Below are 27181 nucleotides of genomic sequence, written 5' to 3'. Positions count from 1 at the left end.
GTGAACTTCAGGAAAACATGGAAAGACTTACATGAACTCTAAAAGACTCATGATGGAAAATGCTATCCACATCTAGAAAAAGAACTATGGAGTCTGAATGCAGAGTGAAGCATACTATTTCCTCTCTTTTTTGTTGTTGTTTCTCCTTTCTCATGGTTTCTCCCATTGGTTATAATTCTTCTTTACAAACACGACAAATGTGAAAATATGTTTAATACGAATGTTCACACACACACACACACACACACACACACACACACACACACAGTCTATCTCAGATTGCATTCCATCTTGGGGAAGGGAGTGAGGGAAGAAGGTGGAGAATTTTTAGAATTCAAAATCTTATGGGGGCAACTAGGTGGCTCAGTGTAGAGCACCAGTCCTGGAGTCAGGAGGACCTGAGTTCAAATCTGACCTCAGACACTTAACACAAAACTAGCCGTGTGACCTTGGGCAAGTCACTTAGCCCCAATTGCCCTCCAAAAAAAAGATTATCAGAGAGAGGCAAAAGGAGAAATTCTCATTATGACTACTAACTTAATCAAATAGTATTTATTTGCTCTCAAAGAAGTTCTTATTTATGGCATGGAAGTGATACCTCGTAGGCTAGGAGAACACAGCTCTTACAGGGTTTACCAAAACTAAAAGGATGAGAGGAAACCCACTGACAGGGCCATCACATCAGTAACAATCACCCAAGACCAGATAGGTGGCCCAGTGGAAAAAGCACCCAACTTGGAATCAGTTATACCTTCATTCAAATTCAGACTAAGATATCTACTAACTACATGAAAGTTAGACACATGTGAAAGTCACTGAATAAAGTGTCTTCTTCTGTTTCCTCATCTACAAAATGGGGATAATAATAGCATCTACCTCCCAGGGTTGTCATAAAGATCAATTAAGATAGGATTTTTTAAAAGCCTTTGTGAACCTTAAAATGCTAGCTATCATCATCATCAAGTTACAGCTCAACCCCTTCTACCAGCTGTAACCACTTTCACTAATGGAGACTAAAATAGTCAGTTGCTCACCTCTAAATTAGAGAGCAAAAACATCTGTAGATCCCTCAAGGTCTCACTATAGGTTTCACTATAAGAAAAGCATTAGTATTGTTAGCTATCCCATTAATTTTGCCTAAAATTCACCTCAACTACCACCCCTACTTTATCTTCCTATTTATGTCTATAACATTTTTGAAGATGTCAGACCTAAGCTCGAGTAAAGTTTCCTATGACTGATCTTAAATGTACATTTATATACACAAAACATTTACCAAATACCCCCCCCCTTTTTTTTTTAAGCAACCGGGGTTAAGTAACTTGCTCAAGGTTACACGGCCAGGTGTTTCTGGGTGGGTGCTAAGTGTCTGAGCCTGGATTCGATCCCCAGGTCATCCCGACACTGGAGCTGGTGCTCTTACTGGCTGTGCTACCTGGCCGCCCCATACCGAATACCTTCTTGATAAGAAAGCAACATAAAAGGGAATGTTATGGTTCTTTATTGATATCTAGTAAAGGTCCTCATTTGCTTTACATATCTGACAGGATTTGTCTGGGAAGCTAGTTCACCAACTGCACAGAAAACACCAGTCATTAATTCAGTCATGCCCTGTTTCTTGTTTTGTTCTTACCAAATAAAAGTATTTACCCAGCTTGATCACCAAGACCTGTTTGCTTTAAAATACTCTCAGAAACTTTTGCAATAAATCACAATCCAAACAGGAACTGAGATAAAAATGACTCAGAAATACAGAATTCTGGAGCTAGAGATGTCTTTTAAGATCCTTCCCTCCAACCCCTTCATACCACAGATAAGAAAATTGAGACCAAAAGTGAACATTATATAGAGTTGGCGGTAAAGTTTGGAAAAGACTCCCAGAAGTCAACAGATGGCAGCCAGGAGGATGCAAAGCTCCCAGAGGGCAGGCACTGACAAGTTTTTTTACATTTGTATCCTCAGCATCTAGCACAGTGCCTAGTATACAATAAGAACTTAATAAATGCTTGCTGAATTACAGACCAATGCAGAAAGAGGTAGTACTTATATATTTGCTTTGGGAATTCCAAAAAGCACACCACTGTTTCATTTATCAGTGTTATAATAAGCATTGATGGAAACTTACAGGTTATATATCAGATTGTGTGCTGTCTTGGGGAGGTGAGAGAGGAAGAAAAAAAACTGGAATTCAAAATCTTGTAAAAGTGAAAGTTGAAAACTATCTTTATTGGAAAAAATAAAATACTATTAAATGGGGAAAAAAAATGGAAAAACTGCAGGTTAAAGAAAAAATTATGTGATTTTTTAAAAATGAACTTTAAAGCTGCTATTTAAAGGAGTTGGTGACAAGTAGAAAAAATAACTAGCCTATAGTTTAACCATGACCTCCTTTTCCTCTATATCCCTCAATACAAGGGGCTAAAGAGCCAAGAAAGTAAGCAGATATTCAAAGGAAGGGTGAGGCATATATAATAGCTAAAATGAACAAACCCATGCTATATAAGAAGTGAATGTGATATCAAGGCCAAGAAAATAGTGTAATACAAATATTGCCATTCATTTTGAAATATCTAGACAAGACCAGTAGCAAATTATGAGTGGGTTGGACAGCACAGCTCTCCCAGAGACCTACACAGAGCAGCAATTTGGGATACTTTTTTGTGTTGAAATTTTAATTCTGGTACTGGCTGTCAACGTGGCACTGAATAAGTAACTGCTGCTTTATACCTCTTTAATCTACAAAAGGAGAATCTCCTTCACCCCATCCTCCTTGCCCCCAAAAGCTAAAGACAAAAAGTAGTTTAAAGCTAATATACCCTTTTACAAGCTGATTTATTTAATAGCATTCATTAGCTAATATTCCCTTGCGTTCTATTGACGTGTTAATAAAATTATTACTCTGCTTATCCATTTCCTGCTTCCAGACCTGAAGGTCATCTCCATACCCATGGATCACCTATCATACTATTCTTCAAAATCTTACTTGAAGCTTGTCTGGATAAAAATTAAGCTTAATTCAAAATGCACTAATAATCCTTTTCCCTGATCCTACAACTTACCCCACTATGTTTTAAAATTTGTTTTGATTTTATTCTGAATTTAATGTACATTAAACAAAATGGGCATTTCCATTAACTAGAACAGAAAAAAAGAACTGTACATGAAACTGTGGCTCTGTTATTGTAGAGATTACTGTTTTAGAAATACACACACATATGTAAAATAAATTCAACATGTAACTTTCAAAACCATCCTACTTATATCTACTATCAGGATATATACATAATATATATATATATATATATATACACACACACACACATATACAGCTTTCTGTATTTTTAGCCAACTCTTAAGCATTCAAGCTAAAAGAGATATATTTGGTACAGATAATAAACAATGGATAATCTTAAAACAATTACTCTCTAACTCTGAAAAGAGTTATTGGCTTAAAAAAACAGGTTTACCTTCTTAAGAATATTACATTTATGCCAACATTAAAATTAATTTGCCTTCTCTAAAGACACATTGGTTGGCTAGTGAGGGGAAAACAAAGGAAGTAAAGTTATTGGGCAGCTGTCATGGATATTCAAAACTTTCTACTATTTATAGAATTCCCAAAGTTCCTTCCTACTGGTCAACCTTCTCTTATATTCTCCTACATCTAAGTCTTTGCCCAGGTTGTACCAAATGCCAGGAACATCTTCCTTACCCAGATGGCCATCTAACATCAAATAGGTCTAGAATTCTTATTTCTTCCTCCTGAAAGTCTTCCCAGACAGATGAGAGGTAAAAATAACCCCTAAGCTTCATTGTGAGCATGGAACTCAAATGGCTTCCTACCTACCACAGAGCACAATCAGAAATTCAGAATCAAGATTCTGTTTGCACTTTCATTGTGGAAAGGTACTGTCAGTTCAAGAAAAATATCTTTATGTCTTGTTTCTAGGTGTATACCATGAAAATGACGACTGAGTTGGAATCCATTTTAAAACTATGAATGTAATTTGAACACACTTGTACAAATTTAATGACTAACCAAAGAATATATCCTACTTTTTAAAAAATTAGTTCTGAGAAAACAAGTATAAATGATTCTAAAAGTTGTTTTCCTATGTAAAGAGCCGGCTAATTTGGGTTTGAACACATTACCTTTCAGTCAACAAATATCCTCTTCTTTGTGCACAGTTCTGTGGAAGACAAAGATAAACTAGAAGAGCTAGAAGAGCTTAGTTGCAAAGGCCAGACTTAAACATAAGAAATAATTAGAGGCCAAAGCAAGGAAAACAATACAAGGAACAATTAGAAATAAAATGTTTAATTGGGTGATACTAACTCCACAGAAATAAGAAATCTTAATTTGAGTTGAGGTAATAAGAGAAGTCTTCATAGAAGACCTGAAACGGGCAGGGAAAAGCTTTGAAAGGCAGAAGGGATGAAGTATGGAGAGGACTGCAAGTAGGAGATTATAACAAGAGCAAAGAAGAGGAGGCAAACCTAGGTAGGTATAGAGAGAGGGAGAGGGGAGGAGGGGAGAAAGTAAGGAGGGAAGAGTGGGGGAAAGAAAGGGGGAGGGAGGAAGGAGGAGAGAGAAAATAATGAGATTAAAGTTTGTATTGGAATAGAGGAGGAAATAAGAGTAAAGACTATCCACATCCAGAGAGTTACCCAGTCTGAATGCAGACTGAAGCAAACTACTCGCTCGCTCTCTTTTTCATTTTTTGTTCTGTTTCTTCTTCCTCATAGTTCATTCCACTGGTTATAATTCTTCTTTACAACTTGGCTAATGTTAAATGTGAAGGTATACATAGAACCTATACTGGACTGCAAGCTGCCATGGCAGGGAGGAGGAGGAGAAAATTTGGAACTCAAAAATTTGTGGAACTGAATGTTGTAAAATAAAAGTAAACAAACTTTTTTTAAAAAGCATGGACTGAAAACTGTTCTCATTTATCTTTGTATCTCCTTTATGATAGCACAGTGTTTTGTACACAGCAAGCACTTAAATATATTTGGTGAATCAATCTATTTATTTATGTTTTAACCACTGTCTCTAGTCAAATTATGAACAATGTTTTAAGCACGACAATACTCATGCCACTTTACTTGCTAAATTCTTTTTATAATATCACCTAAAAACACCATAAACATCTTGCACTCAATTTACTTAAGTTCTTAGCCATCTCTCTGAAATCAAACCATTTCTATGAAATAATAATACCTAGCATTTATATAATGCTTTAAGGTTTCAAAGCACTTTACAAATACTACCTCAATATTATCCTCACAATACCCTGAGAGGTAGATACCTAGGCAGATGAGAAAATCCAGGCAGACAGAAGTTGAGTAACTTGCCCAGAGTCACATGTCCAGTATATGTTTGAGGTTAGATTTGAAGTTAGGTCTAACTAATTCCAGGTCTAGCACTAGCTGCCATTAGATTAATAGTGAATTGTAACTTCAATACTGTTCAATATCATGTTTAGTACAAACTGTTCCTTTTTCCTTTCCATTAGTATCAAAACTCAACTAGAAAGGGAGGTCACAAATCTTTAAAAAGGCTCCCTGCGGGAGTACATTTGACTTAGAAAATCACATATTAACACTGAGTATGATTTTGTTTATTTCATTAAATATTTCTCAACTACATTTTAATATGGTTTGGGTCGAGTTTGTGTTTTGACACCTCTGGTGTAAACCAGAAAAAGTTGCCCCCGTGAATTACATTCAGTATGCAGTAAAATTCTGTTCCAAAGAGGTTTACTCCTCCCACAATTTATATTATACTCCGGGTCAAATGGAGATGTTACTATATTCGTCTCTCTACACCAGTGTTGTATCACAATTTTCCTATAAATTACTGGTCGTCAATCCTCTCTCTCAACTGAATATAACTGAGTGGTGTTACAACCCAGCAGGAATTTTTTAGTTTAGGTTGTTTTTTTTTCAAATGGGGATGAAAATAAATATTCACTGTCACGAACGCCATCCACAATGGCAGAGAAGTGTCCGGGCTCCATCGAACCTCGATCTCTCACCTGAGGCTAGGGGGCGGGCAGCTTCCCCACACCCCACAGGACCCGGAGGCTGCCAGGGAAGGCGGGTTCCCAGCGCCCCCCAGCAGACAGCAAGTCCACCCCTCTCCCCTTCCCCACGGCGCGGCTCGATTAAATAGGGTCGTCCCACCTCCTAGAACCGCCAACCGGGAAGACGCAGAAGCCGCGACCATGGGGCTAGCGCCAGGGGCGGGACCCTTACTCTGCCCGCCCCCTCCCCCAGCCCCGACTCCCGGGCTCGGCCCGCGCCCTCGGGTCACCCCGCCAACCGGACCCTCGGGGTTCTCTCAGTCTCCGCTTCGGTCGAGAAGGCTTGGCCCGACTCTTTGTTAAGGGACGCAGAGGTCCGCGGGCCTACCCTAGGCCACACCGCCGTGCCCTAGGAGTTGCCGGCCCAGCACCCTGGGACCCCTCCCCACCCCCATCCCGAAAAAGCCTACCGAGCCGCCGCAGCCACAGACGAGTCCCGCCGGTCCGGATTTCGTGCGCTCGGTCTCCGTTCCCCCGTCCCGGTGGGTGCTAGTCGTTCTCCGCCTTCAGTCACAGCAGCCGCTTAGCCGGTTGCTGGGAGGGGGAGGGGGAGGACAGTACGTAATGTGGCATGCGCAATGAAGGGGACGCCGGGAGGGGGCGGAGCCTAAGGCCCCACTTGCCCTGTGAAGGAGAGAAGAAAAGCTGAAGAGGATGTGCGTGCTCGCCTTTCTACCTCGCTTCTCTTTCCCCGGATGAGGATTGGAGCGGTTCACGTGTGCCTCAGGCCATTATTTTACCCGTCTGCACTTTTGGGGGAGGAGGATGGGGGTCTGGGAGGAGTGAGGGGCAGTCTTGGTCAAGGAATTTCCTTATATGCCCTAAAAGGACGAGCAGGTAGATCCAGGTCTGGAGAATGGGCCAAGTTCTTCCTAGTCCAGTTAAAAGATAAAAAGAAAAACAAATTTCCACCCCATGTTAATACGTGTATATGTGGTCGAATTTCCCATTCCTTGCCCGCTCGTGCATGTGCACCGCCACGTGGTCCCATTAAGCTTGAAGCAGGTGCCCCTACACTTCTGGAGCAGTGGAGGGAAAGAACCTCTTTAACCTTCGCCCCTCCCTCCCAGAGCCCGGGGCGAGGGCCGTAACTCCACAGCCTCACGCCGCATGCGCACAATTACGCAAGTACGTAAAAGGAGAGCGCCGCGGCGACTGCGTGGGTGCGTGCGTGTGAGACCCGGCCGGCAGGCGGTGACGAAGTGCTGGACCCTGTCTCTGGGCATTACCTCTTGCGGGGATCGCGTCGGAGGAGTACCGGTTACCGTGGCTGTGGAGGAGACGACGGGAGAGATCACGCGGACGAGGTCGTAGCGACGGTGGCGGCCGCCCCTGATCTCCTTTAGCTTTCAGTTCAGGTAGGGGAGGAAGGGAGCGGGCGGGCAGCGCCTGACGGTTGGTGCGCATGGACCTGGCCGAGGGATGTGGGTGGAAGCCGCGGGGCCTAGGCTACTAGTCTTGGGCTTCCTCCTGCCCTTTTCCTCCACCTCCTTTTCCTTCTCTCCTCTCCATCATCTGTTGGTAGCTCCTGATTTCGGTACAGGCATCCCCCTACCTCCCCTCCCGCCCCCCCGGCTCCTTCCCCGAGATTTCAGCGGTCATCGACACCCCCTTTTCTGTAAACAGAGATACTGAGCCAGTGCTCTCTAAAGCCCCGTGAGGACAAATTAAGAGAAGTGCACTCAGATCTCCCCGAGGTTGGGAAAGCACGTAACAGAGTTCATAGCTTTAGAACTAGAAGGAACCCGGGGAGAGGCGGCGAGGTACGGCCGGAAAGGGCACCGGCACTGATGGTAGCGCATACCTGGGTTCAAATCCCATTTCCTGACACTACCTGTGTGTGACCTTGGGCTAGTTTCTTCCTTCACCTCTCTAGCCGCCAGTTTTCTCATCTGTAAAAAGAGGGTATAGGACTAGATGGCTTCAGAGATACCTTCCAGCTCTAGATTTACAGTCCTATGATGAGGACCAACGGCACAGCACTGTTTTACATATGAGGAAACTGAGGCCCAGGGAGATTAAGGGAGCACCGGATCTTACCTACCAGGGATGATTAACATCGGTAGTACTTGAAGGAGTGTCCTAGAAAATCTTGGTCCCAAGGTCAGTTTGAGCTTTAGGTTTCTGAATCAGGGTATGGGATTTGAAAGCTCATGTTTTCTTCCTCTGCTCAGTGCTTCTAAGTACTGACTTAATATCCCGGAGAAGAGGCTGTTTGCGCTTAGGGAGATAATCCAAACTTGTTGATGCACTTGACCTACTTCTTTCCTTGTCTTTTATCCTCTTTTGCCTACCCCTACAGTCTTTTGTGTGTCTTGCTTGTCAGGGATGTAGTGGTTATTGCTTGAGAACTGAGGTGACAGGTGCTGCTAAGATGTTGTGTGGGAACTAAATACCCAAATGTCATGGCTAATTTTAACCCAAAGAATTTTAAGAGAATTTTGCTGACATCCTGTGTCTTTTACTTCTTTTTTTTTTAAATAGACAGTACTAGAGAAAAAATTAAACAAGAAATGGTCAAAGCCAGTTCCCAGGGTATGCGGTAGCATTGACTTCCAGAGTGTTTTGAGGAGATAGTTAAAAAAAAAAAAAAGATTGACTTCAGTCTAGAATGATAAAGGCTAGGTCTGACTGAGCTGTTTATATTCCTAAGTGTTATGAGTAGAATGAACACAAGCATTAGACAAATCACGGAATATGAGAACTAAGCAAATACTTCTTCCAGCTTGAAGGGAGTTTTGGAACAAATAAAGAGAAGCTTTTAAAAAACTAGTAGCTTAAAGTATAAACAATTAGGTAAATTTATATATCCATACTGGTGGACTGGGAATATTTTGGTAACAGATTGATGTCAAATACAGTTATATTTACCAATAAAATATTCCTCGGTTTCACTGTAAGAAATCATCTGACCCAGTATGACATTTATGTTCATGTGTATCTTTTTTCTGAATCTCAGTTTGGTTTGGTTAAGTTCAAAGAAAGTGATATTCTCCAGCCATGTGAGCATATGTCACTGCACTTTTGAAGAGGGCAGTATAGTATCTGTAGAAGAAAGAGTAATGGATTTGGTGCCAGAAAACCTGGGTTCATATCCTTGCTTGATACATACTATTATGGATAAGTCATGTTACCCCCTGAACCTCAGTTTCCTGATCTGTAAATTGGGGGTATTAACACTGGTCATGTGTGGAAGCTTCTTTGTATATATTGGCAGTGTGGTGTAGTAGAGTACTGATCAATTAGATCTGGGTTTAAATTCCTTTTCTGACACTATCTGTGTAACTCTGGGCAATGTAACTTCATTAAGCCTCATTTTTTTCATCTGTAAAGAAGATATAAGGAGAGGAATCGTTGGAAGTTGGAAGCCACAAGTTTCCTAGGGTCAGCTCTCCTCTTGCCATGCAAAATAATATGAATAAAAAACTGCATAATGTGGAAAACCCAAGAAGATAGATTAAAACCTCCACCATAAATTCTCAAAGGAAAAAAAAAATTGAAGACCAGTTTATCACCTAATTAATCCAAGTGTCCTTACAGTTCATGTCAGTCAACCAGCATTTATTAAGTACTGGGGATTAAGAAAAAAAAACCTAGTCCCTACTGTCAACCAACTCACAGTCTAATGGGGAAGATATTGTAGAGAGTGGGAATTTCTAAATTGTAGATAATGAATAGAGTGAAAGCATTAAATGGAAAAGGAGAAAATTCTTCTAGAAGCTAGGATTTTAATTGAGACTTGAAGAAAACTAAAGAGACTAGGAGACAAAGATGAGGCAGGAGAGCAGTCCAGGCATGAGGGTAGAGCCAGTAAAAATACTTGGATTCTGAAGATGGAATGTCTTCTGTGAAGAATAGTAAGGAGACCAGTGTCACTGGATCACTGAGTCTGTGGAGGGGAGGGAGTAAAGTGCCATAAGACTGGAAAAGTATGAAGGACTTTTTTGAGTGCCAAGCAGGGATTTATATTTGGTACTAGAGGAGAAAGGGAACCACTTGAGTTTCTTGAGTTGGGGTGGAGGGGTGCAGTTGGAGGGGAAGGTTGAGTGACACAGCCAGATATTTTATTTAGTAAGATCAATTTGACAGCTGAGTGGATGATGGACTGTAGTGAGGAAAGACTTGAGGCAGGGAAACCAATCAGCCTGCTATTGCAGTAAGTGGAGAGGTGAGGCAATTTGACCATAAACCAGGGTGGTGACAATGTCAGAAAAGAGAAAGAGACACATACAAGAGATATTTCAGAGGCAGTTGATTAATCAAAAAGATTTTGCAATTTATTAGATGGGGGGGATGTGTGGGATGGTGAATGAAAGTAAGGAGTCCAGGATGGCACTGATGTTGTGAACCTGAGGATGGTAGGAGGATTAATAGGAAAATTAGAAACAGGGAAGGCCTTAGGAAAAGATAATGAATTCAGTTTTGGACATGTTGTGTCTATGGGACATCCAGTTCAAGGTGTCAGGCAGTTAGAGATGGGAGATTGGAAGTCATGTGCCCTCCTTGACTGAAATCTTCATTTCTGCTGTTATCTTTAGGCACCTGGCCATGGGGTTAACCCCTTTCAGTGGCCCAGAAGTATTCCTGCTCCCAGGGTAGATAGAAACTTTATCATTTCCAGTCAGGCCTCCTCCAGCTCCCAGTTTCCTTTGGAAAAAGGCAGCCATTTGTATTTTCATGTGTCCAGGGCTTGACAAGTTCATGAATATGGGATGAAAGGATGTTTTTGTTTGGTTTTACAAAACCCTCAAAATTTCACATTTGGTAACAGTGAGAAGGCATAGAGAACATCAGTGAGCTTAAGAATCTAAGGAACAAAATGTACAATGGGAAAAACCAGAAGGAAAAGAAACAGTAGTGAAGTATGTGGAAGAAATGAGTTAATATTTTGGGATTAAAAAACTTCAAATCAATATTTCTAGGTCATTAGATGATGGACAAGAATTCTCAGAAGGGGAGAGAAGAGGAAATAGCCACTAAAGACTTTCAATTTCTACCCTTTTTTCTTTCTTTTTCTACCTTTCAATATCAACCTTTTGGGCTGATAGGGAGAAGAAGGGTAGAATATTGTGGGACATATTGAAGAGAAAGTTAGGTGTAGCTAATAGAAAGAAAACAGTCTGGCAGAAGCATGAAGTGACCCTACCAAGGCAGGAAAGGGGTCTTACAAGAAAGCCAGCTGAGAGGATCTGGACCCTTCTAGAAATCTGTTTTTCCCAATATAGAGTCATAGGTTTGAGACATAAATGCCACTGGGAGAAGAAAGTGGATACTGACAGCTCTGAATGCTGGCAATAAGTTGTAGAGATGGCCAGGAAGATATTTATATATCTGGCAATTGAAAGAAAACACAGTTATCACCCTAAATATGAATGATTTAAATTTCCCAACTAAAAAGAATCATGGAAAACTGTATAAAAAAAACAAAACCCAGTGATTTATTGCATGCCCAAAACCCCACATTTAAACCATGGGAAGATATAGGGAGTGAAAATGAGATGGTGGAACAAAATCTTATGTTTTAGGTGACTCTAAAAACAGAGTTGGCAGCAATAAATGCTAAAACTGAAGACAGAAAAACAGGAAAACTATATTATGCTTTAAAATGCCATCACCATGAAAAAATAATCAAATGTATATATACCAATTGGTATAGTGGCTGGATTTTTTAAAAGAAAAGCTATACATATTGCAAAAGGATATTGAGGAGTACATTAATACACTTTTCTTCACATAGCACCTCCAACAATTATCTTCCCTTGTTATAATCTTTGCCAATTTGAGGGTGTTATGGTAATAGAGATTTGAAGATCTTCCCTGACCCTTGTACTGGCAACCAAATAGGTACTTAAGACCTTGTTTCAAGTTCATGATTGTATCAAGTATTAAGATCCAGAACTTGTGAATCCCACAGTGGGAGGAAGTTGCTGATATAACAGGAAGAGGTGGAACAGGGAGGAGCTAATACCACATATAAGGAAAAGACCAAGCTAGACAGTCAGAATTGCTGAGAGAGAGAGAGCTGCTAGGATCCTGAGGACTGTTAGAAATTGAGAACAGAATGGAGAACTGAACTGAGAAGAGAATTGAGATATTAAGATACCTGCCTCTACATATATATATGTATGTGTGTATATATACACACATATTTGCTCCAATCTAATTTTGAAGGAATTGTTTTCTTCAGTGATTTTTTTGAACTCCCTTTTCCATCTGGCCAATTTGTTTTTTAGGGTATCCTCATTGGCTTTTTGGACCTCTTTTGCCATTTGAGTTAGTCTAGTTTTTAGGTGTTATTTTCTTCAGTATTCTTTTGGGTCTCCTTTAGCAAGCTGGTGATTTGTTTTTCATGATTTGCTTGTATCACTCTCATTTCTCTTCCCAATTTTTCCTCTACTTCTCTTACTTGATTTTCAAAATCCTTCTTGAGCTCCTCCAAGGCCTGTGACAAATTTATGTTTTTCTTGGAGGCTTTCGATGCAGGAGTCTTGACTTTGTTGTCTTCTTCTGCCTCTATGTTTTGATCTTCTTTGTCTCCAAAGGACAATTCTAGAGTCTGTTTTCTCTTCCTCTGTTTGCTTATCTTGCCAGCCAATTACCTGACTTTTGAGATCTTTTCCATGGTAGAACTCTGCTGACAGAGTGGAGAGTGCTGTGTTGCAAATTTCTGGGGTTTTGCACAACTTCTGGGCACCTGCCTCAGAACTGTGGGGAGGACTGCCTCTCCACAGCCTCAACAAGCTCTGTAACATCAGTGCTCCTCCTCACCCCAAGAATGCAACCCAGATCCAAGCAGTGCAAAGCAAGAGAATCCTACCTCAGCACCAGAGAAGAGATTGCTGCGATTGCCCTCTAGTCAGCCTCATTATCTGTAGGCCTGGAGCCTGGGAAGCAACTGCCCAGCTGCCACAGCTGCTATGACCTCCGCCAACCTAGGGGCAGGGGCCACTCCACTCCCTAATCTCACCCACATCCAACAGAGTTTCCCCACTGACCTTTTACTTTCTCTGGCATTTATGGGTTGAGAAGTCTGGAAACTACCATATCTGCCGGTGATTCATGATCTGGCAATTTCTGAATGGGAATATTAAAAAGACACATTTCCTGGCATCCCATGGTAACTTTATCAGTTGATAATGTTCTGGGACATGAAGAAATCATAAATGTTGAAAGTAAAGTTTAATAAGTATCCCTTAAAGACCACAAATAATAAAATAGTAAAGCGTAAAGAAAATATGAGCAAGAGATACAGACCCAAATAAAGATTAAGAAATAGCATCTTAAAGATTGAATAAAACATACAGACACAGCTGAAACGTTTATTAAAGAAAAAAATATATAAATGAAAATGTAACAAAATAGGAAAAAAAAGATACAGACAAATTTATATTAACAAAATAGGAAAAAAAGATACAAATTTATATTAACAAAATAGCAAAAAATGAACTAAGCATGCAACTAAAAAAAAGAAGCCTAGAAAATAAGTTAGCAATCCCAAAATAAGGACAAAAGAAGCACTGAAAATTAGATAAATCAAGAAATATTATAGAACTGATAAACACAACAGAGCTATTTTTATTATGTTTATAGTTTTCCTAATATTGAAGCAATCCTATTGATGGTGTACTTAATTCTTGTCATTGTTACTGTTAGCCTCTTTGCTAATATTTATTATTTTTATATGAATGTTCTTTAGAAATAGTGGTCCATCATTTTCATTCTCTGACTTATCTCTGTATTTTTGTGTCAGAGACATATTTGTCTTTTGTTTTTAATAGTATTTTTTTCAGTTACTTGTAAAGATAGTTTTCAACATTCATTTTTTATAAAATTTTGAGGTCCAAATTTTTTATACCTCCCTCTTATCCCCCCCCTTCCCAAGATGGCAAGCAATCTGATACAGGTAATGCAAATGTGTGATCAGGTGAACATCATTCATGTTGTGAAAGAAGAAACAGAACAAAAGGGGAAAGCCACCAAAAAAAAATGAAAAAAAAGTATGTTTTAACCTGCATTCAGACTCCATGGTTCTTTTATTTTTTTTTTAAACATTTGATTTTAAAACTTTGAATTCCACATTCATTCCCTTCCTCCCTTGTCACCCACTCTTACTGGGAAGATAAGCAGTTCAGTATAGATTGTACTTGTGTGGCTCATGCAAAACAGTAACAAAGTAGATATATCGTAAAAGACTGACTATATTTCCCTCCCTTCAGCTTCTTGTATCTGAATGTCAAATTTTCTATTCAACTCTGGTTTTTTCAACAAGAATGCTTGAAAGTCCTCTATTCCACTGAATGACCATATTTTCCCCTGAAACATGATACTCAGTTTGCTGGGTAGGTGACTGTTGGTTTTAATCCCAGCTCCTTTGCCCTCCAGAATATCATATTCCAGGCCCTTCAATCCCTCAGTGTAGAAGCTGCCAGATCCTGGGTTATCCTGATTGTGTTTCCATGATACTCAAATTGTTTCTTCCTGGCTGCTTGTAATATTCTCTCCTTAATCTGGGAATTTTGGAAACTGGCTATAATATTCCTTGAAGTTTTCTTTTGGGGATCTTTTTCAGGAGGTGATCAGTGGATTCTTTCAACCTGTATTTTGCCCTAAAACATCAGGGCAGCTTTCTTTGAGAACTTCCTGGAGGATGATTTCTAGGTTCTTACTTTGATCATGGCTTTCATGTAGTCTAATAATTTTTAAATTCTCTCTCCTGGATCTATTTTCTAGGTCAGTGGTTTTTCCCGTGAGATATTTTACTTTTCCTTCTCTTCTTTCATTTGTTTGGATCTGTTTAACAGCATCTTGATTTCTCATAAAGTCATTAGCTTCCATTTGCTCCAGTCTAATTCTGAAGCAATGATTCTCCTCAGTGAGCTTTTGAGATTCTTTTTCCATCTGGCAAGTTTGGCTTTTTAAGGCATTCTTCTCCTCATTGCCTTTTTGATCCTCTTTTGCCATTTGAGTTAGTCTATTTGTTAAGGTGTGACTTTCCTCAGTCAGGCTGTTGACTCTCATTTCTTTCATCGTTCTCATTTCTCTTCACAATTTTTTCCTCCGCTTATCTGCTTCTTAAGGTCCTCTATGGCCTGTAACCAGCTCGTATTTTCCTTTGAAGCTTTTGGTGCAGGAGTTCTGACTTCACTGTTTTCCTCCTGTTCCATGCTTTGCTCCTTTCTGTCCCCAAAATAGGAGGCTAATGTTGGAATCTTCTGTCTGCTTTGTTTCCTTTGCCTGGTCTTGTTGCCCCTCAGTCACTTGACCCCTGGGCTTTTTGCCACAGTAGGACTCTGCCACCAGACAGGGGAGCTTTCGTCCCAAATGCTGGGGTTTTCTCAGCTGCCAGAGGTTTTAGATGGGTGCCTTCTCTGAGACCTCCACACACTCTGGCAAGCTGGACACACACCCCAGGACCTCCACCCTTGACTGCAATCCAGATCCAAGCAGTCTAAAGCAAGAGCGGTTACCCCTCAGACAGGTCCCTTGGTCTCCCTACAGTCTGCAGGCCAGGAGCTAAAGCCGCCACATGGCGCTGGCTGGCTGTGCCAGGAGGCTAAGCAGCTTCTCGCCCCTAAAGCTGATGTACTCCCTCTTACTGTGTCCCAAAGTCCAGACTGCACTGACCTCTCACTTTGTCCTTTGCATCTATGTGTTGATAATTCTGGAAACCGGCCACAGCCGCTGTTGATCTGGAGTCCCTCCTGCTGGCTGCTGGTCAGGCCCGCCCTGGGGCTAAAGCCTAGTTGTGTTGCTGGGCTTGGCTCCCAGAGCACTGTGCTAACCAATTCCTGCTGGCCTGCTGGGCTGTCTTCTGCGGGAGGTTACCTTCTCTATGTCATTTTGTGGGTTCTGCAGCTCCAAAGTTTGTTTAGAGTCCCCTTTTTACATTGATTGGGGAAGGTGGAAGCTGGAGCCATAGGGAAGTCCTGCTTCTATTCCACCCCCTACCATAATTCTAGTTTTTAAGTAATTACTTTCTTCTGTTTGTTTTTCTAACTCCTTTTCCATTTGGCCCATTGTACCTTTAAAGGAGTTGTTTTCTTTAGTCAATTTTTGTGCTTTCTTTTCCAATTTTTCTTAATTCTCTTGCAAATCTCTCATTTCTTTTCCCAATTCTTCTACCTCTCTTGATTTTTAAAATCCTTCTACCTCTCTTGATTTTTAAAATCCTTTTTGAGCTTGAGACCAATTCATATTCCCTCTTGAGGCTTGACATGTAGGCAATTGGACATTGTTGTCCTCTTCCGCGTTTGTGTTTGGATCTCCCCTATCACCATTGTTACTTTCTATGGCCAGAGCTCATTTTTTGTTTTTTCCTCACTTTTAAAAGTTAAGTTCTGCTCCTGGGGTACAGGAGGCAGTGTCCCAAACTTCTTGTAGTGGGGGCCAGGGGCCTGTCTTGCTCTGGCTTTCTGTATTGCGAGTCTCTGGGGCGGGAGGCTTGCCTGCTGAGCTAAGGTGGCCCGGCCTAGTTGTGCCTCTTCTCCCCAAACTTTTGGGATAGCAGTTTGCCTGATGCATTGGGGCTAGAGGACCTGGCCTCTGCTATAAAGTCCTTCTAAGTTATCTTGGGCTAGAAGATTGTTTCACTTTGTCTTTTTGCGGATTCTGTCACTCCAGAATTCTTTTAGAAGCTTGATTTAATGTTGTTTCCAAGGGAAACCGTGAAGAGCTAAAGCAGCTTCTTAACTTCTCTCTACCATCTTGGCTCCATATTTGTCTTAAAGAAGGAATTTAATTGGGTAGTTTCTTTCCCTATTTTTGCAAACAGTTTGTAAAATGAAGTCAATAGTTCTTTGAACATTTGATAGAATTTATTTCATCTGTTTCTTGCGTTCCTCTTTTTTTTAATCTCTTTGACTTGTTCAGTTACTTTTCTGAGATTAGGTTATTTAAATGATCCTTTTCTTACTCTAAATAATTTTAGTTTTTGCAAACACCATTCCATTTAAATTCTATAATTAGGTAAACTAGTTTCTAATTATTTTATTTACTCCTCTTGTGAGTTATTTCATTTTTCATGTCAATTTAGCTTCAGTCCTTCCTCCACCCTCTGAATACCCTTGAATACTTGTTAACTAATGTTTTGTCTATTTTTTAATGAAATGGAAAGCATTGCATATGTGCTTACTACAGCACTGTACTAAGAGCTTCACATAAAAAATAGAAGTAACAAAGAAAATCCTTTCCCTTGAGGAGCTTACATTCTGATAAGCCAGTGCAAAGCATGTAGGGGAGTAATGTCTCAGGAAGAGTGTTTTAGGTTGTATTGATTATTTGATGACTACTCTCTTACATTGATTTGATGACTACATTAGGAAAATTAGGTGGGAGGGGGTATGGGTTTGGTCGGATGGCATGAAAATAGCCAGGAAGTAGTGTAGTGGGTCTGAATGCATGGCACTTATAGTGAATGCTTACTAAGTGGAAGCCCAAGAATCCAGGAAAAGCCTGGAATGCTGGGTTAGAAAGGGCACAGGAAGATGGCAGCAATCGGGGTTAAGTAACTTGCTCAAGGTTACATGGCTAGTTATTTTTGTGTGGGTGCCGAGTATATGGGCCCGGAACCAATCCCAGGTCTCCCAATGCTGGGGCCAGCAATCTTACTCACTGCTCTACCTGGCTGCCCCTAAGCAATTGGGGTTAAGGAACTTGTTCAAGGTTACACAGCCAGGTGTTTTGGGGTGGGTGCTAAGTGTCTGAGCCAGAATTCGATCCCCAGGTCATCCCGACACTGGGGCCGGTGCTCTTACTCACTGTGCCACCTGGCCACCCCCTTTCTTTCTGTTTTAATGATGAAAGTGTTAGATATATGTGTTCCCTTAAGTACTACTTTGAGGCTAGACTCAAATCTGGCCTCAAATGTTTACTAGCTATGTTTCCCTGGAAAAGTCAGTTAACTTCTGCTGCCTCCTGTTTCCTCATCTATAAAATGGGGACAGTAGTGGTATCTACCTCCCAGCATTGTTATGAGGATAAAATGAAATAATATTTGTGAAGCATTTATAATATTAGCTATTACTATCAGTAAAAGATGTGTTTAATATTCCATTTTTCTACATTTGTGAGGTTTTTATATCCTAGCATAGGAGTCAACAAACTATGGGCCAGATCTGACCTTTTTTTCTTGTACAGCCCATGAGCTAATGATGGTTTTAACATTTTAAAATACAATTTTATTATACTTAAAAATTTTAGGTCATTCTTAGCTTTTTGAATATACAAAAACAAGGGTAGACTGGATTTGGTCCTTGGGCCATAGTAATTAACCCTTGACCTAGCAAATGATCAATTTTTGTAAAAGTACCCTGGAAAACGGAAAGATCTCTATATATTCATGTTAAATAATCACAAAATTTATGTGTGTGTGCGCACAGGTGCATCTTTTTAAATGTCTTGTTATGATCCTAATTTTGTTTATATTTTTTGTTAGATTTGTTAATTAAGGCACATTGATACCCCTAGCTAATATATTTTTGCTGTCTTTTTCTTTGTGAATTGATTAGCTTTTCCTTTAAGTAGCTATTTTAAAGATAATGTAATTTCCCTATGGTGGGGAGGAGAGAATCATTATTTATATAGTATCTACTATGTGGGGGGGGGCAGTTAGGTGGCACAGTGGATAGAATGCCAGGCCTAGAGTCAAGAAGACTCATCCTCCTGAGTTCAAATCTGGCCTTTTACTAGCTCTGTGACTTTGGGTAAATCACTTAACTCTGTTTGCCTCAGTTTCCTCATCTGTAAAATGAACTGAAGAAGGAATGACAAACCATTCCAGTGTCTCTGCCAAGAAACCCCTAGATGAAGTCACAAAGAGTCAGACATGACTGAAAATGACTGAACAACAACAGACTTGTGCCAGGTACTGTTCTGAGTGCTTTTTACCAATAGTATCCCATGTGATTTACAGCAGTCCTGTAAGGTAGGTTCTATTATCCTCATTTTACAGTTTAGGAAACTGAGGCCGAAATTAACTGAATTGGCCAGGGTCACATAGCTAGTAAGTGTCCAAAGTTAGATTTGAACTCAGGTCTTCTTGATCTAGTGCTTTCTTTATTATGCTACTTAGCTGCCTCTATAAGTTTTTAATTTTATCTTTTAAAGTATTTTTAAATTCTTGTTTTATCTGAGATCAGTTCATTTCTCTGCTTTTATATGAATTCTCCTGCAACATAATGAATTCTTCTCCAGCCTCTCATTTTACTCTGTTTGAAATAAACATATTACAGGGGATGCCAGGTAACACAGTGAGTAAGAGCACCAGCTCCAATGTTGAGATGACCTGGGGATCGACTCCGGGCTCATACACTTAGCACCCACCTAGAAACACCTGGCTGTGTAACCTTGAGCAAGTTTCTTAACCCCAATTGCTTAGGGGCAGCCAGGTGGCTCAGCAAATAAGAGCACCGCCCCAAGTGTCAGGATGACCTCGCCATCAAATCCTGCTCAGGTACTTAGCACCACACCCAGAAATAACTGGCCCTGTAACCTTGAGCAAGTTACTTAACCCCAAGTGCTTTTAATAAATAAACAAACAAGCAAGCAAATAAATAAATGAAAGAAAATAAAAAAAAGAAATAAACATATTACTCGATTCTGTCTTCTAATCCACTATTACCTTTTTCCTTTTAATGGGTGAGTTCATCATATTTGCATTTAGTATAAAGATTACTAATACTGTGCTTCATTCCAGCATAACATCTTATGTTTTCCTTATCCATTTGCTCTAATAAATATTGATGGAAAAGAAGATTATATACTTTCATCAATTCATATTTATACCAGGAATGGAGAGTGAATTCAGTATTAGGGCATACTGGATATAAAACACTTTTCAAACTTTAAAGTATTATAAAAATGTTATTATTATTATTAAGGTCATAGGCTTAAATTTAGACTGACTACTTAATGTAGAGGATGATGTCCTCTAACACATTAGAGGTTACAATGGTGTCCTCAGCACATTAAAGGTTACACAGGAATAAAGTGTCACAGGATAGAAATAATGAAAAGTCAGGGTGGAGGAGAGAAAGAAGTAGAAAATAAAAGGGGTACCCATTAATTTGGGGAATGGATGAACAAATTATGGTATATGAATGTAATGCAGTAATACTGTGCAGTTAAACAACAAAGGGGACAATTTCAGAGAAACTGGAAAGACTTGTATTAACTGATAAAGGAGGAGTTATAGAGCCAGTCCATGAAGCCTATCTCTGTCCCTTTACCCCATCAAAGAACTGACTGCAAAAAGGAACTCATTTTTCAGGCCGGGTATGCACAACTTCCTAACTTCCTATCTTAGCCATCTAAAAATGGAAAAAGAACAGTTCCCATTCAAGACCTGACTGACTTGGCTGTAAAATGCTTATTAGTAAGGTTTTCTTTGAGGGGGAGGGGGTGTCAGGGTTTTTTTGTTTTTTTGGAGATTCCCTAAGCCAGTGGGACTTTACAGGCAAGAGGAGCTGTGCATTGGCTCCATTGAACATTGAACCACACCCTCACTTTGTCCTCATCTTTATCTAAATTGGTCTTGCACTTGAAAGCCTCCCTTAGAGGAAGTCACTCCAATGGTATATAGTAAGAGGACATTTTCATTTTCATATTACTGGGGCATGTTTGCAGTTCTCATCCTTACTTCCACGCCCATTTTCCCCCTTATAGTTAAACATTTTTTAAAATTATACCTCCAAATTAGAGAGAATACTTGCTCTCTGGGACTGTTCAGCCCTGGCACACATCAGTATTACTCCATTTACTCATGATGTTAAGGCCATGAATTATCCATCTGCCTTTGTCACATGGTCCTGAGAGTCACGTGGACTTGATGGGGGAGGGGATCCCAATAGGTTCAGCAGGAATTCTGATCTTATCTAAGACCAGAAAGCATGCAATATTGTCTGGAAAGAATTCAGGGTCTCAGGCTTAATTGGAGTGAGAGTTGTAGAAGTTTATTGTTACACTTCCATAAGAAGCGGGCAAGAGTCCTTTAGGGGACCTGCAAGTGAGAGGGGTACATGCTTTTACCTTTAAAGGGTAGGGCTGCCATTTTCCGTGCTGACCAGACGGGAGGGGCCTCAGTGCATAGACAAAGGTCCGAGCTGACCAAGAGGAGCATGTGAATAGATAGTTTAGATAAGATTTGGGCCAGGTTGAAGGAGACAAAACAAGGACAAAGGAGGGTCTGGGCCATGCCCAGAAGAAATGAAGACATTAAGTAAGAATAAAGGGGTCACAGGGTGTTGCCTAGGTGGAGTATGGGATAGGGAGAAGGGGCAGATCTCAAGGGTGGGAAAGGACAAATTGCAGTTACAATTGAACAGACTGGTTTTACAAGTTGGTTTCACAAATTGATCTAGACCCCAGGTACCCCATCAGACTGAGAGCATATATTCTCATCTTTCTCTAGTTGTTGGATGTACTGTACGGTTTCCTTTGTTCTCTTTATATTGTTAAATGTAGCTTCTCTAGGGCTATCAGCAACAGCTAGGGAATGCTCCCTCTGTGGTACCTTTATTCTGTCAACCTCCTTAAATACCCAAAGACATATTCTCATTCAGATAACTCACATTATTTATCCAGAAGTATGGGAGACACTGGGTTCCATGCCCCTACACAAAGCCACCCAGTCACCTAAAACTCATCTCCCTCCACATTTTTCTCTCTGCTTTGTCTACTAGCTTGGCTACAAGGTTATTCCAAACCAAACCATCAGCTAAACCAATGTTCTGGACCAGGTCTTACTTAAGCCAGTCCAGTGGTTTTGGCTTAGGCTTGCAATCAAATGAGACTCATAGACTGTAACGCAAAGGGAAGTTTACTCAACAATAGCATGAAAGCATATTCGGCAAAGATATAACATTGGTTCAATTAGGTGCCTCTTCCTTTGCCTCCACATTTACCACAATGATGATCCAGAAATAAAGGTGCATTCATATATAATGCGTTTCAAATTGCTTACCATCTTAGGGAAGGGGTGGAGAAAATTTGGAACTCAAAATTTTATTTAAAAAAAATGAATGTTTAAAATTGCCTTTACATGTAATTGGAGAAAAATAAAATACTATTAAAAAATTTTTTAAATAAAATAAAGATACATTTGACTTGTATGGCAGTGGGAAGTCCTTTAGCCTGAGAATCACCATCTACTTGTTTGCTGAGTCTTTATCTCTTGTTATTGGGAAACTTTGTCAGTTATTTGAGCCTAAGTTTTCTGAACCGATTAAGTCTTGAGGATGGTTTCATTGCTTTCAAGGGGGAAAAAAAGAGACTTTGTGATAAGGGCCTATTCTTCTTAGGCCTTTAGTGAATTTTTACCTTTGCAAAAGAGCCTATTGCCATCGGTCCTAAGAAGATTAAGTAAACAAGTGAAATTGTTGCTCTCATCAAAGGATTTCAATCTATATTTCAAGTAACCTTGTTAATTCTGAGTGTTGTTTAGCTGACTTTTTGTCAGCTTTAATTCGATCATTAATTTCATCCTTCATGAGACTGAAAGCTTGTCATAGAAGTAGAAATGTTGGTTCTGCCGTTTCCTTATGCTAAAATCTTTAGTATTGCTTTCTGTCTATGGTTTCTTTGCAGGAATCTTTTTAATAAAATATATTTAAATCCCCTTAATTAGGCATATATAAACTGCAGTATATTGCAATATGCCAAAAGTGAACAAGCAAGCTTTGGCACCATCCATCCCAGTGCATTGTGAAATTCCCACAGTCCTCATATTATCTCACCTACCTCATGGGACATGTAATAAACACATGACAGTGCTAGTGCTGATCTGTATATTATATAGCATTAGCAAAAGCTTAATGGTTTATGTTTTTTAGATAAAATTAAAAATTGAAGTTATGATATTTATTCCCTCAACTTAGTCGATTATCTTTCACACTGGAGACCACTGACATAAGGCAGCTACTAAATAGCTTCACATGCTGCCTGCATTCTGTACAGTCTTTTGAAAACTAAATGTAGCTCTATAGGGAAGGTACCATCACTCTATCAGCAAAGTGCAGATGACAGTGCCTGCTGCTGTTCCTCTTGACTCACAGCTGTTCATTCTCTTCAAGGAGTCCATCAGTCAAGCTTAGCTGCATTCAGAGCCACCAGGATACTGAGCCTGACTTGGCCATTTGCCAGATAAGAATCACTCTCATGAACCTTAGTGCTGAATCTTATACTGACTTAATTAAAGAAGCCAAAGAAAAGAACTTGAAAGTGAAAAAGACCTAGGTTCATACTCACTAAGACACTTTGGATCACAACTAAACTCTATTTTGGTAAGGTTCACAGATTGCTTCCAAGATTATCGAACAGATCACTTCTGCCAGCATTGAACCAAGTATAGAAGTTGAAGTTATCATTGCAGATGTCTAATCATCTCTTGTAACAAATTGCTTACAATTACTAAATTTTGAAAGTTAATCTACGTTAACATTAGAAAACCATTTTAAGTTTTGTTCAGATTTTGAACTAAGTGAAACTGAGCTATTTGGTCCAGGAGAGAGAAGAATTTATCAGCCAATGGAAATTCTCTAACCCTATTGGAATTTTTTGGGAGAAGAGGCTTCTGGCCTGTTTCATCAGTATAAAAAAACTCAATCCAGATCAGCAACTCAACTGCAGCTTAGTCTTAAAGGGGGCACTTCAGGGTCACAAGGCTGGTATATGTCAAAGGTAAGACTTAAATTTGTCTTCTTGGCTGCAAGGTCAACCCTGTTTCTCTAGTTACCTTTCTGTCCTTTGACCCATTAAATTGTTAATTTAACACATAATCTTGTTTGATTTGTTTCACATAGGTGAAATTTCATAACAAAATATTAATTTTGTTTGATGGCATAGATTACAAATTATGTGTATAAATTAAGTGTTCAGGGGCATCTGGGTGGCAGAATGAAAAGAACTGGCCCTGGAGTCAGGAGGACCTCCGTTTAATTCTTGCCTCAGACAATTAACACAAAAACTAGCTGTGTGACCTTGGGCAAGTCACTTAATCCCAATTGCCCCTCCAAAAAGCAAAAAAAAAATTTTCTTAATTAAGTGTTCAATAATAAACCAGACTCAAAAAAATTAATTCAGGATTCCCTCATTAGCACTTTGAAGAACATTTGAAATTGGTCACAGAAGTGGATGATAATTTAGCTACTGTTTAAGGTTTGTCTTAAATAGATGTATTACCTCCTTTTTTTATTAGTCTTTATAAAAGTTAATTTGTCACTGGCTACAAGTCATTTATTATGTCCATTGCTATAATAAATTTTGAGTAGGTCTGCCTTCTTTTGTCCATTAACCTTCCTCTTATGTTTGCTATCTTTGAAAACTTACAATGAAAATTAACTTTGTTCTACTATGTGTAAAGCAGGTTTTACATAAATCCACTTTTTTTAGATTGTTCTGGGAAGAATTGATGAATTTGTGAAATTAAATAAATTTATGAAATTAAGAATTAATGAAAAGCAAAAGGTTTTCAATAAGTTCTGTTACTGGAACATCATAAGAACTAATCTGTTCCTGAACATTGGTCATTTCTGTTCCCTTTTATATGGACATAGTGAATTATTAGAATAACATGTTTCATTTAAAGTACTTACTGCCACTAATTAGAATTATTCTTATTTCTTAAGCATGACATTAATATAGAAATTGCCAGTTATTCTAACCCTTCTTGAGTTATAACCCACAGTAGCTGCCCTATGGAGTAAAATCTCTACTCAAAAAACTTGAACACACAATTAAAAAAAAGACAAATAATACAAACAAAAGAACTACAAGTACGCACCTTGAACCTGCACCATTAGTATTTGAAGAGCAATTTGGCAGTATTTTGCATGCCTAGTAATGAATCAGATTATAACTTTAATGAATAACAAAAATTTTTAAGTTTGGATTATCAAAATAATTGTTATTCTTTACAAAACAAAATAGATTGTGAAGACTCACTTTAAATAAAAGGCTAAACATTCTTTTTCAAGCCTAAAATGCTGCATTGCTAAAAGAATGCTCAGCTAGGGAGACCTCATGCCCACCCCAGGAAATGAGCTGGATTGTGTGTTTTGGGAGATATGAGGGGATTGTATATGTGAAGGAAATGTTCTGGGGGAGGGGAAGTAGGGATGGGACACACTAATAAGTCTTTGCATCTGGCTAAAACTTACTCTCCCCTGGGAAGGGCTCATTGTTTTGGCACATTGAATGTCCTTAGGAAGGGAATATTGAGATTGAACTAATTGAAAACAAAAAAAACTTGAAGACCATGAAGTTAAATTAGCAAGTCTTCCAGCAAAAGCAAAGATCCTCTCTGAGAATCATACTGTTTGAGGTATAAGATTTAAATTTTTAAAAACAACAGCCTTCACAGCGAGTAAGAGCTCCAGTGTTGAGAAGACCTGGAGATGGAATCCGGGACTCAGACACTTAGCACCCAGAAACACCTCACCGTGTAACCTTGAGCAAGTTACTTAACCCCGATTGCTTAGGGGAGGCCAGGTAGCACAGCGAGTAAGAGCACCAGCTCCAGTGTCGGGATGACCTGGATCAAATCTGGGCTCAGATACTCAGCACCACACCCAGAAATAACTGGCCGTGTAACCTTGAGCAAACTTATCCCCGATTGCTTTAAAAAAAAAAAACAACCTCATTTACTATCAATTATCTTCAGCAGTATTAGGCAACAAAATGAAATTTCTAAGTGCCACAACAACTTGGCACATAGAATTTATATTATTGTTTTAAAGCACCTTTCCACTCACTTTTTTTTTTTCTTAAGTCAGAAAACTTAGTTGGAATAACCTTGTTACTAAATAGAGGCACTTCAGAAATAAAGCCAAGTAGCAAATATTTCAGCAGTAGAATGGCTGAATATACTTTCATGTGGTTCTGTGATTCTCTCATTATGGTGGTTTAAGTTTTACTCTAGTTCAATTCCTTCCAGTAACAAGGAATGCTTTACTGGATTGTTAGGCCAGTCTTCATCTAGTGTGTGCCAGAAGATGGGTTGTCACACTAAGCTACAAATGTAATTGACTTAAATACTTGACTTCAAAACTTCCCCTAAACCCTGCTGCTTGCTCCCTTAATCTGACTTCTTTCCCATCTCTTCAAGAACACACTTCTCAAAAGCAGTCTGTGCTTGCTGCTCCTGCTTCCTCATCACCTGTCCACTATTCCTAAGTCCTTTTTACAATCTAGTTTCTGCTCTTACCATAGTACTGAAACTAACCCATTGTGTAATTTACCCAGTTATCACTTTCCTTAATAAGACTTCTAACCGAAAGTATTTTTTCCTTTGAATTCTCATGGTACTTTGTACCTTCTCTGTACACTTAGTATAATCTGTTTTGTATTTTAGTTATTCATGCTTGTCAGTCAACAAATATTTATTTAGCACCTCCTATGGGCCAGGCATTGTGCTAAGTATTTTGTAGATACAAAGACCGAAGTGAAATAGTAGCTGCTCTCAAGGAGTTCATATTCTAACATGGAAGAAATAGTATGCACTTATATACAAAACACTTAAATCAGATATAAACTTCAGGTACTAGAGGCTAGCAGGACCAGGGAAAGCTTCAGGCAGAAGGTGGCATTTGATCTGGGTCTGAAAGAAAGATCCCAAGAGATAGAAGTAAAGAACATTCCAGGCATGAGAGTCAACTAGGACAAAGGAAGGGCCAGAGATAGAAGGTAGAGCATCAGGTGTAAGGAACAGCAAGGAGGTCTGTGTGGCTATACCATAGAAGGTCTGTGGGTGAGTGTTGTGCAGAGAAAGGTAAGATAGGCGTTTTTTTCACAGTCCCTAATTTAGTGCTGGCAGTAAACTAGGCATTCACTAAATACTCATTAATAGTGAATAACTGACATAGGAAAATGGGTCCAACAATTAGAATTCTGTCCTCATGTTTTGTATATTAAAAAGCCAAGGCCCCTGGAAGTGAAATGATTTTATATAGCTAGTTATGTAAGAGACCAGATAAGGCCCTCAGTCACTTAGTTTCTGGTTTAGTCCTTTTTCTACTATACCACATTTAATCAGATTGCATCATAGGAAATATTGGTGAAATGTTTCTGGAAACAAGCAAATTTATAGTATGTTGGTTTGTGGT

The 27181-nt window shown here is 39.6% G+C and overlaps 2 protein-coding genes across 5 annotated transcripts in view; one reads left to right on the top strand and one right to left on the bottom strand.

The window, feature by feature from the left end:
• The window catches only part of DDX42 (DEAD-box helicase 42), a 44539-nt gene extending 37430 nt beyond the window's left edge, over window positions 1–7109 (bottom strand). Inside the window, exons 1-2 of one of the 2 annotated variants that reach the window (XM_069076258.1) lie at window positions 7012–7109; window positions 6497–6710 (exon numbers count right to left, since the gene is read on the bottom strand). The gene's annotated coding sequence lies outside the window, so the exon portion shown is untranslated. Of the gene's footprint in view, window positions 1–4152; window positions 4191–6496; window positions 6711–7011 lie in introns of those variants that run through there. The other variant, XM_069076259.1, reaches the window with a different exon arrangement.
• A 124-nt stretch (window positions 7110–7233) lies between these two features.
• CCDC47 (coiled-coil domain containing 47) overlaps window positions 7234–27181 on the top strand; it is a 40438-nt gene continuing 20490 nt past the window's right edge. The window contains exons 1-2 of one of the 3 annotated variants that reach the window (XM_069076267.1): window positions 7234–7444; window positions 23153–23759. The gene's annotated coding sequence lies outside the window, so the exon portion shown is untranslated. Of the gene's footprint in view, window positions 7445–18815; window positions 18949–23152; window positions 23760–27181 lie in introns of all 3 variants that reach the window. The other 2 variants (XM_069076266.1, XM_069076265.1) reach the window with 2 other exon arrangements.

This window comes from Petaurus breviceps, unplaced genomic scaffold, assembly GCF_028583685.1.
Source record: "Petaurus breviceps papuanus isolate PSGF00001 unplaced genomic scaffold, PetGlider_PUasm1.0 90925, whole genome shotgun sequence".
Classification (NCBI taxonomy): domain Eukaryota; kingdom Metazoa; phylum Chordata; class Mammalia; order Diprotodontia; family Petauridae; genus Petaurus; species Petaurus breviceps.
This window is presented reverse-complemented; position numbering and strand designations above follow the sequence as displayed.